Source organism: Tamandua tetradactyla, chromosome 7 (genome assembly GCF_023851605.1).
Source record: "Tamandua tetradactyla isolate mTamTet1 chromosome 7, mTamTet1.pri, whole genome shotgun sequence".
In the NCBI taxonomy this organism is placed as follows: domain Eukaryota; kingdom Metazoa; phylum Chordata; class Mammalia; order Pilosa; family Myrmecophagidae; genus Tamandua; species Tamandua tetradactyla.
Genome location: NC_135333.1, coordinates 72,937,586 through 72,952,297, shown reverse-complemented (window position 1 = coordinate 72,952,297; position 14,712 = coordinate 72,937,586). Strand labels below are relative to the sequence as shown.

The 14,712-nt window shown below is 34.1% G+C and overlaps 1 pseudogene; it reads left to right on the top strand.

Annotated features, from left to right (window-relative positions):
- The first annotated feature begins 7,548 nt into the window (after positions 1-7,548).
- Positions 7,549-14,480, top strand: LOC143689781 (NKG2-A/NKG2-B type II integral membrane protein-like; annotated as a pseudogene).
- The last annotated feature ends 232 nt before the right edge of the window (positions 14,481-14,712 follow it).

The window sequence follows — 14,712 nt, the reverse complement described above, 5'->3', positions numbered from 1 at the left end:
ACCATACCTACAATTCAAGCAGTTCCCTTGTATTCTTATTTTTCTAGGAGCTTTTTGTGCAGCTTGCAAACTAGAATATGCTGAATTTTTGTAGTTTTTGTATCAGTTGGAATGACAGTGTATGTTTTCTTTTAATAATGTTAATGAAGTAAACTACATTTAGTACATTCGATATGTTCTGCAACCACCACCTCTGTCTAGTTCCAAAACATTTCCATTCCTTTAAAATAAAGCCTCTTGCTCTTAAGCACTTTCTCCCCATTTCTCCTTCTCCCGGCCCCTGGTAACCACCATCCATGTTCAGTCTTTATGGATTTATCTATTTTGGTTATTTCATATAAATGGACTCATACAGATGTGATCTTTTTGTCTGGCTTTTTTTTTATTAACACAGACAGCATTTTGATGATTCTTCCACATTGTATCATGTTTTAGTACTTCATTGATTTTTATGTCAGAATAATATTCCATGCAATGGGATATACCACAATTTTTTTATTGACTATATACTACAAGTTGTTTATCCATTCATCTTTTGATGGACATTTAGGTTTTTTCCACCTTTTGGCATTTGTGAATAGTGCCACTTTGAATAACCTTTTGGTGTTCATGTACTTGTCTGAGTATTTTATTTCAATTTTTTTGATTATATAACTGGGAGTGGAATGATGGGCTATGTGGTGATTGTATATTCAACATTTATAAGAACTTCCAAGCTATTTTCCACAGGAGATGAGCCATTTTTGTAGTCTTACCACAATACAATAGGGCTTTAATTTTCCACATTTTCATAAACACCTGTTACTTTCCATTTTTTATTATAGTCATCTTATTGGGTATGAAGTGATGCCTAATTGTGACTTTGATTTTTATTTCCTTAATGACAACTAATGTTGGACATTTTTTCAAGGGTTTGGTGATCATTTGTATATCTTCTTTGGAAAAATGTCTATTTAAGCCCTTTGCCCATTTTTAAGTTGCATAATTTGTCTTCTTGCTGTGTTTTAAAAATACTTTATATATTCTGTATATTATACCCCTATCAGATATATGATTTGCAAGTACTTTCTCCAATTTTAGATGACCTTTTCTCTTTCTTCATGGTGTCTGCATTAGTTAGGGTTCTCTAGAGAAACAGAATCAACAGGAAATATTTGTAAATATAAAATTTATAAAAGTGTCTCATGTAACCATGGGAATGTAGAGTCCAAAAACTGTAGGCCAGGCTATGAAGCTAACGATTCTGATGGAGGGTCTGGATGAACTCCACAGGAGAGGCTCACCAGCTGAAGCAGGAAGAGAGCCTGTCTCTTCTGAATCCTCAGAAGGTTTCCAGTGATTAGAGTAAGCATCACTTACTAAAGAAAACACTCCCCTTGGCTGATTACAAATGGAATCAGCTATGGATGGAGCCAACATGATGATTTAATTCTATGAAATGTCCTTATAGCAAAAGACAGGCCAGCACTTGCCCAGCCAGACAAACAGGTACCACCAGCTGACCAAGTTGACACAGGAACCTGACCATGACAGTGTCTTTTGATGCACAAAAAATTTTAACTTAGAAGAAGTAGTCCAATTTATCTTTTTTTCTTTCATTGCTCTATTTTTATTGTCATATCTAGGAATCCATCACCAAATCTCAGGCTGCTAAGATTTATCTCTGTGGATTCTTATAAGAGTTTTATGGTTTTGGTTCTCCTATTTAGGTTGCTGATCCTTTTTTAGTTCAGTTTGTATATGGTATGAAGTAGGGGTCGAGTTTTGTTTTTTTCTGCATGTAGATATCTACTTGTTCCTGCACCATTTTTTGAAGAGACTATTACTTCCCTGTTGAATGGTCTTGGCACTCATCTCAAAAATCAATTGACCAGAGATGCGTGTGTTTTTCTTGTTCAATATGTGAATACTTATACTGGTACCATTTTGATTTGATTGTAGTAGCTTTATAGTAAGTGTGAATTCTCCAAATTTGTTTTTCTTTTTTCATGATTGTTTTGACTATTCAAGATCAGGTGCATTTTCATGTGAAATTGAAAATTGGCTTTTCACTTTTTACAAAAAGTCTATTGGAATTTAATAGTGATCACATTGAAGCTGTAGATTGTTTTGGCTAATATTGCTGTCTTTGTACATTGCCTTCTAATCATTGGATATAGACTTTCTTTCCATTTATTAAGGATATCTTTAATTTCTTTCAGCTATGTTTTATAGTGTTCAGTGTACAAGTCTTTTACCTCCTTGGATAAATTCATTCCTATGTGTTTTATTCTTTTGGATGCTACTGTAATTTCAATTGTTTCTTAATTTATTTTTTGTATTATTCATGGTGATGTACAGAAACACACTGATTTTTTTGTGTGGATGTTTGTGGTAGTTAGGTTCAGGTGTCATCTTGGTACCATTGTTCTGTTGCTGTGGACTTAAATCATCTGCATGTGAAGTTCATCTATGGCTGATACATCTGCAGTTTGCTAGGGAGAGTGCCTTCTACAATAAGTGACATTTGATTTAATTAGCTGGAAGTTTAAAAGAGAGAGGTCAGAAGGAAGGACAGCCTAAGCAGCTCAGCATATCTCATCTCAGCACTTGCAGCTCAGCCCAAATGTGTGGAGATGCAGAAAGCCCAAAGGCTTGGTGAAAGCCACTGGAACTCAGAAGCCAGGAGAGAAGGCCAACAGTCATCACTGGGCCTTCCCATGTGACAGAGAAACTCAGATGAAAGCTTGCTGCCTTTAATGATGTAACTAAATAAATCTCCTTATTAAAAGCCAATCCATCTCTGGTGTTTTGCATTCTGGCAGCTTTAGCAGACTAAAACAATGTTGTGCTAAGCATTTTCTTAAATTTTATTTGAGGCCCAGAAACTTTTTTTGTGCATACAATCATGGTGATGCATTCAATCGCTCTGATAGTTAATTACATATGTCAACCTGGGCAGGTTATTGTGTCCAGTTGTTTGGTCAATCAAGCAGTGCTCTGTTTATTACTTTGAGGGTATTTCATAGGGGAGATTGGTATTTATAATCATCTGATTGAATCAATGGCTGATTTCATCTACAAGCACTAAAAAGACTGCCCTCAGCAATATGGGGAGTCTCCTCATCCATACAGTTCGAGGTCTTAAAAGTCATAATCAAAGATTTTGGAAGTCAGCTTCAGCATCTAGCTTTCCATGAGAAATTTGGTTTCAACTTCAGTTGAAAGTATTGACTCTTGCTGTAATTTCCAGACAGTCAGCTTCCCTGAAGGAATTCAAACTAATGACTTTATCAACTTTATCAAAATTCTCAGCCTGCCCTATGGAATTCAGATTTGCCAGACACCAATTTCATGTGAGCCAATGCCTTGTAGTAAATTCCTCTTTATATATATTTACACATGCATACATACCCTTATATATACCCTCTGTGAGGTTTGTTTCTCTGGAGGCCCCTGACTAAATTACATACTCTATTTTAATTGAAAAATTGTTCTATTTATATTTAATGCAATTATCACTTAATTTGGATTGAAATCTATCATGTACTATTTTTCTTTCTTCTTATAACTCCAATTCTATGCTATTTTTCTCTTCCTTTTCTTATCTTTCTTTAGAATAAATATTTAAACATTTTAATTTTTTTCCATCCATCCCTATAAAAGTTTGCTAATTCATTATGCTTTAACTTTTCCTTTAGTAGTGCTCTACATACTACAATGTATAGTCTTTACTCATTAATGTCTTACAAATTAATACTTTTATTACTTCTCAAACTGTGAAGAAGATACTATACCCTGTATTTATTGCTTGCTGCTACATTAATTCTCTTCCTAATATACCTATGTGTTTTATCATTGGAAAATGTCTCATTAATATTTTGTCCAGTCAATATTCATTTATTTATATCAACATAATTTTATTTTCTTCAACTCTTCTTTCCTTTCTGCATATCCAACCTTTAATCTGGGATATATATTTTCCTTCTACTAGAAATTACTTAATATTTTCTTTAGTGAAAGTTGGCTGGTGATTCCATCAATTTTTTTAATTCTTTGGAATTAAATTGAATTTTGCCATTATAATAAAAGGATATTTTCACTTGATATTGAATTTTAATTTAGCAATCTCTCTGAAAATACTAGATTCTGTCATTTTTAGAAATAAATTGATAGGTAGATAGATCAAGTAAATAAAGTAAATTCCAACTACTCCTTAGATTTTGAGCAATTTTCATCATGTGTTTATGTTGTCTGAGCACAGATTTCATTAACTGTAAATGCCAGAAATGCCAACCCATATTATTACATGTATCAAAGGACATGATTGTTTAATTGAAGACACCAAAATTGGATTTCTGTTGGAATAGCAAGTATAAATACCTTCAATTTAAAAAAAAAGAACATTAGTGAGCATCAATTTCTGGCATCATGATAAAAGATTTTGTTACTTTTATTATATAATGTGGTAATAGGAGAGGAAAAATTAATTTATGAAATATGACAAACAGAAAAATATTTCTAATAAATAAAATATAATTAACAGAAATACTTAGCCAACATTAGCTTTAGTTATTGAAGGTTCAGGTATTAGTTCAAAATCAGGGACATAACTAAGTATGAAAATGCTATTTTTCTAGACTTGGGAGAGCTTACTATTTGGGTTCGAATCTGAACTAAATATTCTAGGGGGTGCATGAAGGTAAATTTCCATAGAAAGATATGTAACAAACTTACCCATTCTTAATATGAGATGAAGAATGATTAAAACAATTCCATTTCATACAAAGTAGGTTATATAAATTATAAATTTTTTTTTGTTTCTGTTTGATAGTCATGTGTTATTTCAACTTGTGGTATTAGTCTCCATATTCTGACCTCTCCATTTTTTTTTTTTTCGCTTGATGATGTATTAGTTTACTCGGACTACTATAACAAAATAACAAAAACTTGGATGGCTTAAAAGAATGCAAATTTATTTTCCCACTATTCTGGAGCGTAGGAATCCTAAATCAGACTTTTAGCAGGGTTGCTTCCTTCTGGGAACTCTAAGGAAAATCTGTTCCAATGCCTCTCTACTAACTTCTAGTGATTGCCAGCAATCACTGTTTCTTCTTGGCCTGTTCATGCATCTCTCTAATCTCTGCCTCCATTGTCACATGCTCTTCTTGCCCATGTATGTGTGTTTGTTTCTGTGTTTCTTCTTATAAAGGCAGCAGTGATTGGGTTTAGAACCTACCATACATAGTCCAGTAGGATCTTAATTTACATCCTAATTACATCTGCAGATACTCTTTCCAAATAGATCACATTCACATGTTCTGAGCATAGGATTTGAATGTTTTTTATTTTTGGAGAGGAAGACAAAATTTAACCACAAAACACGAGATTTTTGAAAACCACTTTTTCTTGTCCTCAACAGTTTGATTTGGGTTATTTGTGGTTTTCAATCTGATCTTCTTGTTAAATACAGATTATATCAATTCAAACATGACTGAATGCTTAATACAATGAGTAATTATTTTAAACAATCAATAGCTTGTTAATATAGCATAGTTTATTAATTTTTTTTAATATTTTTATTGACAAATCTTCACACACATATAATCCATACATTGTGTACAATGATACTTGTGTATTTATCACCATGATAATTTTTAGAACATTAGCATCACTCTAGAAAAAGAAATGAAAAGAAAAAACTCATACATCCCATACCCCTTACTTCTGCCTTTCATTGGCCACAAATATTTCAATCTACCAAATGTCTCTTACCTCTTATCTCCCATATTTTTAATTTATTTTTTATCTATTTTTTTTTTTTTTGCCCATCTGTCCATTACCCTGGATAAAAGGATCATCAGCAGAAGGTTTTCACAATCATTCAGTCATATGATATAGTACTTTAATGTCTCATCTTTACCAGAAACATTTAGTTTTTATTTTTTGGGCACACGGTTCAAGAATCAAACCCCTGTCTCCCATATGGCAGGCAAGCATTCTACCACTGAACCAACAATGCACCTTTTAAGAGACATTTATTTTTATCGGGGAATATCAATAGTTAACTTACAAAGAATAGAATTGAATGTAAGAGTTTTAAGAACTAAGGCAGAGAAACGAAAGACGTAAGTTAGGGTCTCTGTGCTTGCTACTATAAGGTAGAAAATGTAGTAATCCCTCAAAAATGGTGACAAATATCATTAAATACCTATTGATAATGGCGCTATGCTTTTTAGAACATTTGACATCACGAATAAATGTTATATTAAGGAGAGGTAGAAAAGAACTATGTCATGCTGAGATTTAGCAATCAACCCCAAATATGGGGCTTTGACATCTAAGATAGTGTTAACATGGCCTATGTTTTCAGAACTGATGATTGAGATTGAAATAAATTAATTGCATGGGTGATCAAGTCCTCTCTCCTACCAAAATCCACAGAACATGAGACCATTTTCTCAAACCCCCTAAATGGTACAATGTAAATGATACATTTCAAGGTAGACATTATGATGGCAGTAGGAGTTTGAAGTTTCCTATGATTTGGAGGTGTGCAATGTGATCAACTGAGTTAAAAATAGCCCAGTTATGAGAATTTACTGTTCATACCTTAAGTGATACAATCATGAGCCATCTACTTTTTACACTCTGTCTTCAGTCTGCCATCACAGGACAGTCTGTGAAGAGCACATTTGTGAAGACATTGTTTGCTCTTGCCCTGGATTTATGTCTTTAAATATCTCTTTTCTTACCCAACTATAGCAGCCTCTTTAGGGAGTCACCAGCCTTCCTACTAAAGGATGTATGACTTTCTGGCTAAAAAAAGGTATGTGCCACTGCCCTCCTGTCTCCCTCATGTAATTGTAGCGTGAAAACCAGGAACGAGGCCACAGGTCTCCAGGAACGTTTCATGAAGTTAGAACAGGTTGAGACTAAAGATCCGTAGTTTTGGGAAGCAGGTTTTATTTGCTATGGCCATAAGGCTCAGCCGAGTAGCCTCTGAAAGTCTGAGCCCTGAACAAAAGGCAACCTTAGTTTTTATAGACTGTATGTCAATTGGCTGATTTAAGTTGAGAATGGCCCAGAGCTGAACCGTTGAGGGGCCCCCACCCCCAGAATGTCTTCTCTTGCCTACGTGCATCTTCACCAGTTCCTGAAGCCTAGGGGAGGGGGTTTCTATCTCAGGAATGTGCCTTATCTTGCTTGCCTGCAAAGCTGTACATGATGCAGATGTGGTATCAATATACGGTAAAATCAAAGTAGAATATTGGAGTCCTTATTTGAATGATTTAGGACAAAAAGCAAACCCCAAATATGAAGTATGTTATAATATTTCTTAAATTCCTCAGATTATTACCTGTACAGAATTAATCAAATGCATAAGCATACTCACACAGATGTGAGTTCTTTAACTAATTTCATTGAAAGTGAAATCTCATAAACATCTAGCAAAATTAAATGAACATTTAATTTTGAACTTTGTAATTGGTACAATATTTGTCATATATGATAATGTGTTATTTTATATTCAGCCCAGTCTTCTTTTACTGGATTTTAAAAGGAATTTATTGGATTATACAAGGCTTAATGTAATTTCCTGTATACTTACTTCGATTAAATAAAAGCAGCTTGATTTTTAAGAAAAATCAGAATGAGCTAACATCCACAAAAACCTGATATGAACTTGATAATAAATGCCAAAAGGCTTCAAAAATTCAACAAAAGGCATGACATAAAATGAACCATACAGTTTCAAGAGAATCCTGTCTAATGAGTTCTTTTATAATCTCTAACTAACATGTTTCAGAAACAATAAGATGGCAACTGTTGCTAAAATAAAAATTAAAATAATGTCCATTGAGAGCTTACAAGTGACGGTTTACATGTTTTATATATACAACATTGTATTTATCAACATTTCCATATCTGACTAGAATATTACATTACTAGACACTAAGTAACTTTTTAAACATCACATTATAAATTTCGAAGTGCTAAGAATTCAATTCTAGATTTCACTGATTCAGGAGCCTATTGACTTAATTTTAAAATTACATTAACTGAATTATTGCAATAAGTTACACTAGCAAATGGACCTACTCTGAGTATAACAGTCATATGGTCTTTCTGGAAGTTTGAAGCAAAAATGTTAAGCCATAAATCATGTACACTTTTATTTATTCATTTATGGTCTCAGATTTTAGCCATTAGGTCAATGAACAATTCTGCTAAAGAAATTTTTTAGAATCATGGTGCCAATATTCTTTAGATTTTGGATAAGTTTAGTGTGTCATATAAAGTTTCCCAACTGACAAAATATTTCCTTATTTTAATAATTTCTCAGAACTCTCCACCCATTTATTATTAAGGAATAGACCATATGATAACACCTCATTGTCTTTAACAGGTAAGTTTTTATCACTAAAAATTAAGAAGTAAGTTTTTATCAAAGTCATTTGGAGCAATTATGCTAACTTTTCAATCCCCTTATCTTTGAAGCTCTCAGCCTTTAACTGTCATATTTCAAAATAGTTGGAAAAATCAATAGATCATTTGTTTTCAATATAACATTTTAATTAGTGCATGCAGTACAGTAGCATTAAATATTTTTGTGGAATCTGACTTTAAGTAATGCTGATCTACATATACTACACTAAATTCTTAATTTCTCACTTAATTTTTGTTTTCCATTACACTAACCAATATTATTTTGTCAAATGCAGCATATCTAAAGCCAAAATTACTTAGCCCACCATAAGACTCTTGCTCAAAGCTACAGAATAAAGCAGAACCAAACCTTTAAGTTCCATAACTTCAAACGGAACATTATTACTTAATCTTGCCTACTTCCCCCAGTTTGATTTTGTGATCTTGTCATTAAATTCAATGAATATCCCTTTCTTAAGCACAGTTCTCACAGAATACAATCCTTTACAACACTCGGCTGCAAAGATGAAACACCCGACAGTCACCCACTTGGAAGTGAATGTGACCAAGAACCCAAAGAGGCAGAGCATCAATCCTGAGGGCACTAATGGCTCCACTTCCACCACTGAGCAGAAAACAGTGTATGTGGAATTAAACCTGCAAAATACTTCTCAGGATCCTTCCACAAAAGGCAAGAATTCACACTGCAGAGGTTAAAACACTAATAGGTCCTCAATGAAATGGGCCGAGGCTGTGCAGTAGCTAAGGCACCAAGGAAAGGTACAGATGTAGACACAGAAAAAGGAGAGTCAGATTTAGGGACTAGGCTCACATGTTTCATTTCGAGGCATGGAGCTTGAAATGGAGATACAGTATTTTAATATGAAATTCAAAGAGCAGTTTTATTCAGGCATTGTTTATATTTGCAGTATTTGGTGCACAATCATGAGACATTTTATTTACTGAAAATGCAACGATATATTCTTAGAGAAAGATTACAGTGAAGGACGTGTTTTCAGGGTCCAAATTTACGTTTATGATTTCCCATGCATATGTGTGTTTTCTTCTGTGCGAATCCTTCCTCAGTGTTTCCATTTCTCTCTCTGCACATTTCCCATCACTTCCAGGGAGGTTTGTTGCTGGGATCTCTGGGAATACTGTGCCTTGACTTGACATCCATTGTGGTAACAATAACAGTGAGAGATATTTCCTGTAAGTTTTTGAAAGATTCTGAGAGTATATTCCCTTTAAAGATTTGAAAGTGCTTCTAAACATTTCATATTATTATGAAATAGTGCTCTCATTTTAATGTATTAATTTGTGTTTGTTTAAACTTGGCAAATACAGGATGCCTCATCAATGTTTACTAAATGTGGAAAGGTTATTCCCAACTTTTCAGAAGTATAAATAACAGAATGATTGTAAAGAATATTAGTTTTTAATTCTGAGTGTGTTCATGTATCAGCTCTCTCTAAATACATAAATATAGTTGTGTGTGTATACATAGATAAGTGTATTTGTATATAGCAGTTTGATCTCACATTTCAAAGACTTGCATTGAGACTGAAAAAAATTATTGTGAAATAAAAATTAATATTTGAAAGTGGTTAAAAAACGAAATAAAAAATGTTTGGCCATTAGTTTGTTGGAATGTTTTCCTAAACCTTCATTACTTTAGGTGAAATTGTTTTTAATATATATTATTCTAGTTTTTAATATTATGCTGAATTCCAAAGTAAGAAACTAAAATTATTATGATTTATTTATGCAATATTAATCTTTATAAAATTATTTTAATTCTTTCAGCTACTGTCATACTGAAACAGAAAAATTATTCTTTGGTAAAAACACAGAAAGGTGTGTAATAACTTTAAAAGTTCTGATATTGTATCAAGCAGGCCCCCCCTTTTTCTTATTCAGCTGCCTTCTCTGTAGAAAACCCCAGACCCCCTCTCCTGACCTCTGAGAACAGATGAAACTGCAGGCAATAAAGATAAAACACATTCCTGGGATAGGGACCCCTCCCCTAACAGCTCATCTGCTTCTGTAACCTGTTTCGCACCTTAAACTGACCAATTATCTTTCCTTTAATACTACTATGTGCAGTATTAGGCTTGCCTTATCTGTAGCATGTAATAGTGTCTATAAAAACAATGTTGCCTTTTGTTCAGGGCTCACACTTTCAAGGTGACTCAGCTGAGCCCTGTGCCCACAAGCTAATAAATCACTTGCTTCCCGAAACTGCAGACCCTTAGTCTCAGCCTGTTCTAATTTCCCAGAACATTCCTGGAGGCCTGCGGCCTCTTTCCTGGTTTTCACGCTACAATATTAAACATTATATATTTTTTCTAATTTAGGCCATGCAGAAATTGATCAAAGATGTTTTTGGGAAAATTAAAATTGGAGAATAAATTTTCACAAATGCCATTTACGTGAGAACTTTCCTTCTTTTTGAAACTAGGAAATACTCATTTAGAATCACTTTAATTTCTTTTTGTCATTTGGATCAAATTTCATATTGCTATAATATGTTAAGTAAATAATTTACTATTGCAACAAGCTGATATTGTTCAGTGATCTCAGGACATATATAGGATGGAGTTTTTGTTTGTTTGCTTTGTATGAGTACCTCAATTATGGGTTGAGAGGCTGAAACTCTTCTGTGGCTGTAGATATGAGACTGTGTGTTTTGTTTTGCATATAACAGCCTGGAATGCTACATCTAGCTAGCTAGCTAGCTATCTAAACACATATATGCATATATGTTTATATTTATGCAAATGTCTCATTTAATTCTCATTTTTTAAAATTCAAATTGTTTCTGGATAGTAATTTATCCTCTTTCCTCAGAATACCACTGTGGTCCTTGTCCTAAGGAGTAGTTTACATATTCCAACAATTGTTATTAATTGGTATTGAAAAGAAAGCATGGAGAGAAAGTTTGATGGCCTGTACTTCTAATAAATCTGATTTATTTTACATGGATAATGAAGGAAAAATGGAAAGATTTTGAATATTTGAAACATTTTTCTAGCTTCTACAACTGCGAGACAATTCATTTCTGTTCTTTTAAGCCATCTGGTTCACAGCACTTTGTTATAGCAGCCCTAGGAAAAGCACATAGGTTGAAAATTGAAAAAGGAAATGCAATCCTATGGCTTAAAATCTGGGTTTTTCAAACACTAAGTTCAAATGCTTTCCTTGCATTCCATTATTTGCTCAACATCATGCCAGTTTTAGTTTGCTTTAAATTTATACCAGCTCTTTGCGTACAGATTTTTCTTGAAGTTTCTAAGTATTTCTTTTTTCCAGTTCTCAAGATACTTATATGCTTCTACTGATGACCAAGCACATCAGCTTTCAAATCGTGCTGTTACAGTAAATTTACCTTCTTTTTTGAAGCCAATTTTCCTACCTCTGGCTTCCCATTCTTATTTCACAAAATTGTGGTCTAACTTTAAAATGGAATTAGCATAGTTGTCACCTGAGTGATTTTGCAACATCAAGAAACATTTCTGACTGTCATGACTTGAGGTCTGCTACTAACATCGTGTAGGTAGCGGCCAGAGATGCTTCTGAAGATCCTACATGGCCTGGGACAGTGTACCACAATCACAAATTATCTGGTCCAAAATGTCAGTCCTGCTGAGGCTGAGTACCCTGGATTAGGAACATTGTAATTTATACTGTTCTAGTTTGTTAGCTGCCGAAATGCAATATACCAGAAACAGAATGGCTTTTCAAAAGGGGAATTTAATAAATTGCTAGCTTACAGTTCTAAGGCCATGAAAATGTCCCAATTAAAACAAGTCTATAGAAACGTCCAATCTAAGGCATCCAGAGAAGATACCTTGATTCAAGAAGGCCAATGAAGTTCAGGGTTTCTCTCTCAAGTGAAGGGTACATGGCAAACACAGTCAGGGTTCCTCTCTCATCTGGAAGGGCACATGGCGAACACAGCATCATCTGCTAGCTTCTTCTCCTGGCTTCGTTTCATGACGCTCCCTGGGAGGCATTTTCTTTCTTCATCTCCAAAGATCACTGGCTGGTGGACTCTGCTTCTCGTGGCTATGTCATTCTACTTTGCTTTTTCTGAATCTCCCATTCTCCAAAAAGTTTCCTCTTTTATTAGGACTTCAGAAACTAATCAAGACCTACCCAAATGGGTGGAGATACGCCTCTAGCTAATCCAACTTAACAACCACTCTTGATCAAATCACATCTCCAGGGAGATGATCTAATTACAGTTTCAAACGCACAATATTGAATAGGGATTAGAAGAAACGGCTGCCTTTACAAATGGGGTTAGGATTAAACATGGTTTTTCTAGGGTACATACATCATTTCAAACCAGCACATATACTGTCTGTTTTTGTCCCTTATTTTTATTACATAATCACAATAATGCTTTCAGAGTGTAGCATTTCCTGTGCATTAATAACTGGTTTGGCATAAGACTGCCAGCTTTTGGGGAAGCCACCAATTCCACAAAACATCCTCTGCCTTAATCTTTGCTGTTTGTCAATACATTGAACGGTGATTCGAGTGACAGAGGTCACCATGACTGAAATAAAAGGATCATAAAATAATTCACCATGGTATTTATAACACTTCACTTATAAGAACACTGAAAATGAAGTTATGCACATGGGAAAAGTCAAAATCATACATTTTAATAATATGAAATGGTACTTTGTGAGTGAAGGCATACATAACCTTTACCTATTCCATTATGTATAGCATACTTCAAAAAATTTACAGCAACACACATCCAATTTTTACAAGTGAACTTCATTGTTTTTTCTACATGCTAAATTATTTCAATAAACATAACAATTAGTAATATTGTTTTCTAAGAGAAAGCTGTTACCCTTTTCCCTTGCTCCATTTGTCTTCTTACCTAAGCCAGGACTCTCAATTTCCTGATTCCTATGGACAGGCCCTAGGACACCATCTCTGGACTCAGTCCCAATCTTAATAACAAGCAAATAAAAGCCCTAATTTCAGGGCACCAAGTTGTCTCAGTCATAAAGATGCCTCGTGGTACCTTCTGTTTGGTATCTTCCCTGCTTAGTCTTTACCTTTTGGTGGACTCAGATGCATAAGTACCTGCAACTTAAAGAGACTTAAACTTTTTAGTTCACATGTCCATTTAGGAATTGATGAAATCATAGAGACAGAAAGTAGATTGCAGGTTCCCAGGAGCTCAACATAAACCAGGGGTGGGTTATGCTTAATGGGTAACAGAGTTTCTGTTATAAGTGATGAAAAAGTTTTGTTAATAGAGTGGTGAATGCAGTACAACATTGCAGGTGTAATTAATGCCACTGCATTGTACACTTGAAAGTGGTTAAAATAGGAAACACTGAGTTGTATATATGTCCCCATAATAAAAACTGACTAAATAAATTATTTAGAAGAATCTTATGAAAGCTACAAAACCTCTCAATAGAAATAAAAATTTATAAGTTGAGAGATAATTGTCCTTGATCGCCTGTTTTTCTGCACATCTCATGAGCACAGTCTGGCTCCCTTTCTTTATGACCTTCTTTTCGTCTTTTGTGTAGTGAATGGCCTTGGAAGGCAGAGAGGGAGTCTCCCTCAGGAGCAAAAGGCAGAGCGAAATGTATACAAAGGAAATTTCTGGGTCATAGTGATATGTGTATTTAAAGATTATTAAATTCTCTCGGGAGTTTCCTAGTTCATTGTACAAATACACATTTTGTCCTATAGTGAACATGCCATCTGATCTACATCTTCATCAAACCTTAGTGTTGTAAGGAATTTTAATAGGAGTAAAGTCCTGATGGTTGTATAGAGGTATCATTATGACACTAAAAGGCATTCTCCTGATTGCAGGAAGAATGAATACACTATTTTGTGCTTCTAGACAGTAGGATATTCTCTTTTGTGAAAGGCTTATTCCTGTCTCTTGTCCATTTTTCCTATGTAGTTCTTTGTCTTTTCCTGCCAAGAAGTTCTTGATATATTTTGGATATGAGCTCTTTCTTGAGTTTATAAGATACAAATAGCTTTTATTCCTTCTCATGACTTACATTTTTCTTCTCATGTTCGAGTGGCTTAATGAATGGAATTTATTTATGTTAACGTAGTTCAATTTATTATTTTGGGATAAACTATTTTCAGAAATTAACCAAAGTTTATGAAGAACATCTCCTATATTAATCTGTAGATTTCCTTCTTTTAAAAATTTTTTTATCTTTAATATTCCAATTTGCAAATTATTTGGCTTATTTTTTTGTGGTGCTGTACTTGTGATGCTGTTAATTATAAGAGAATTCG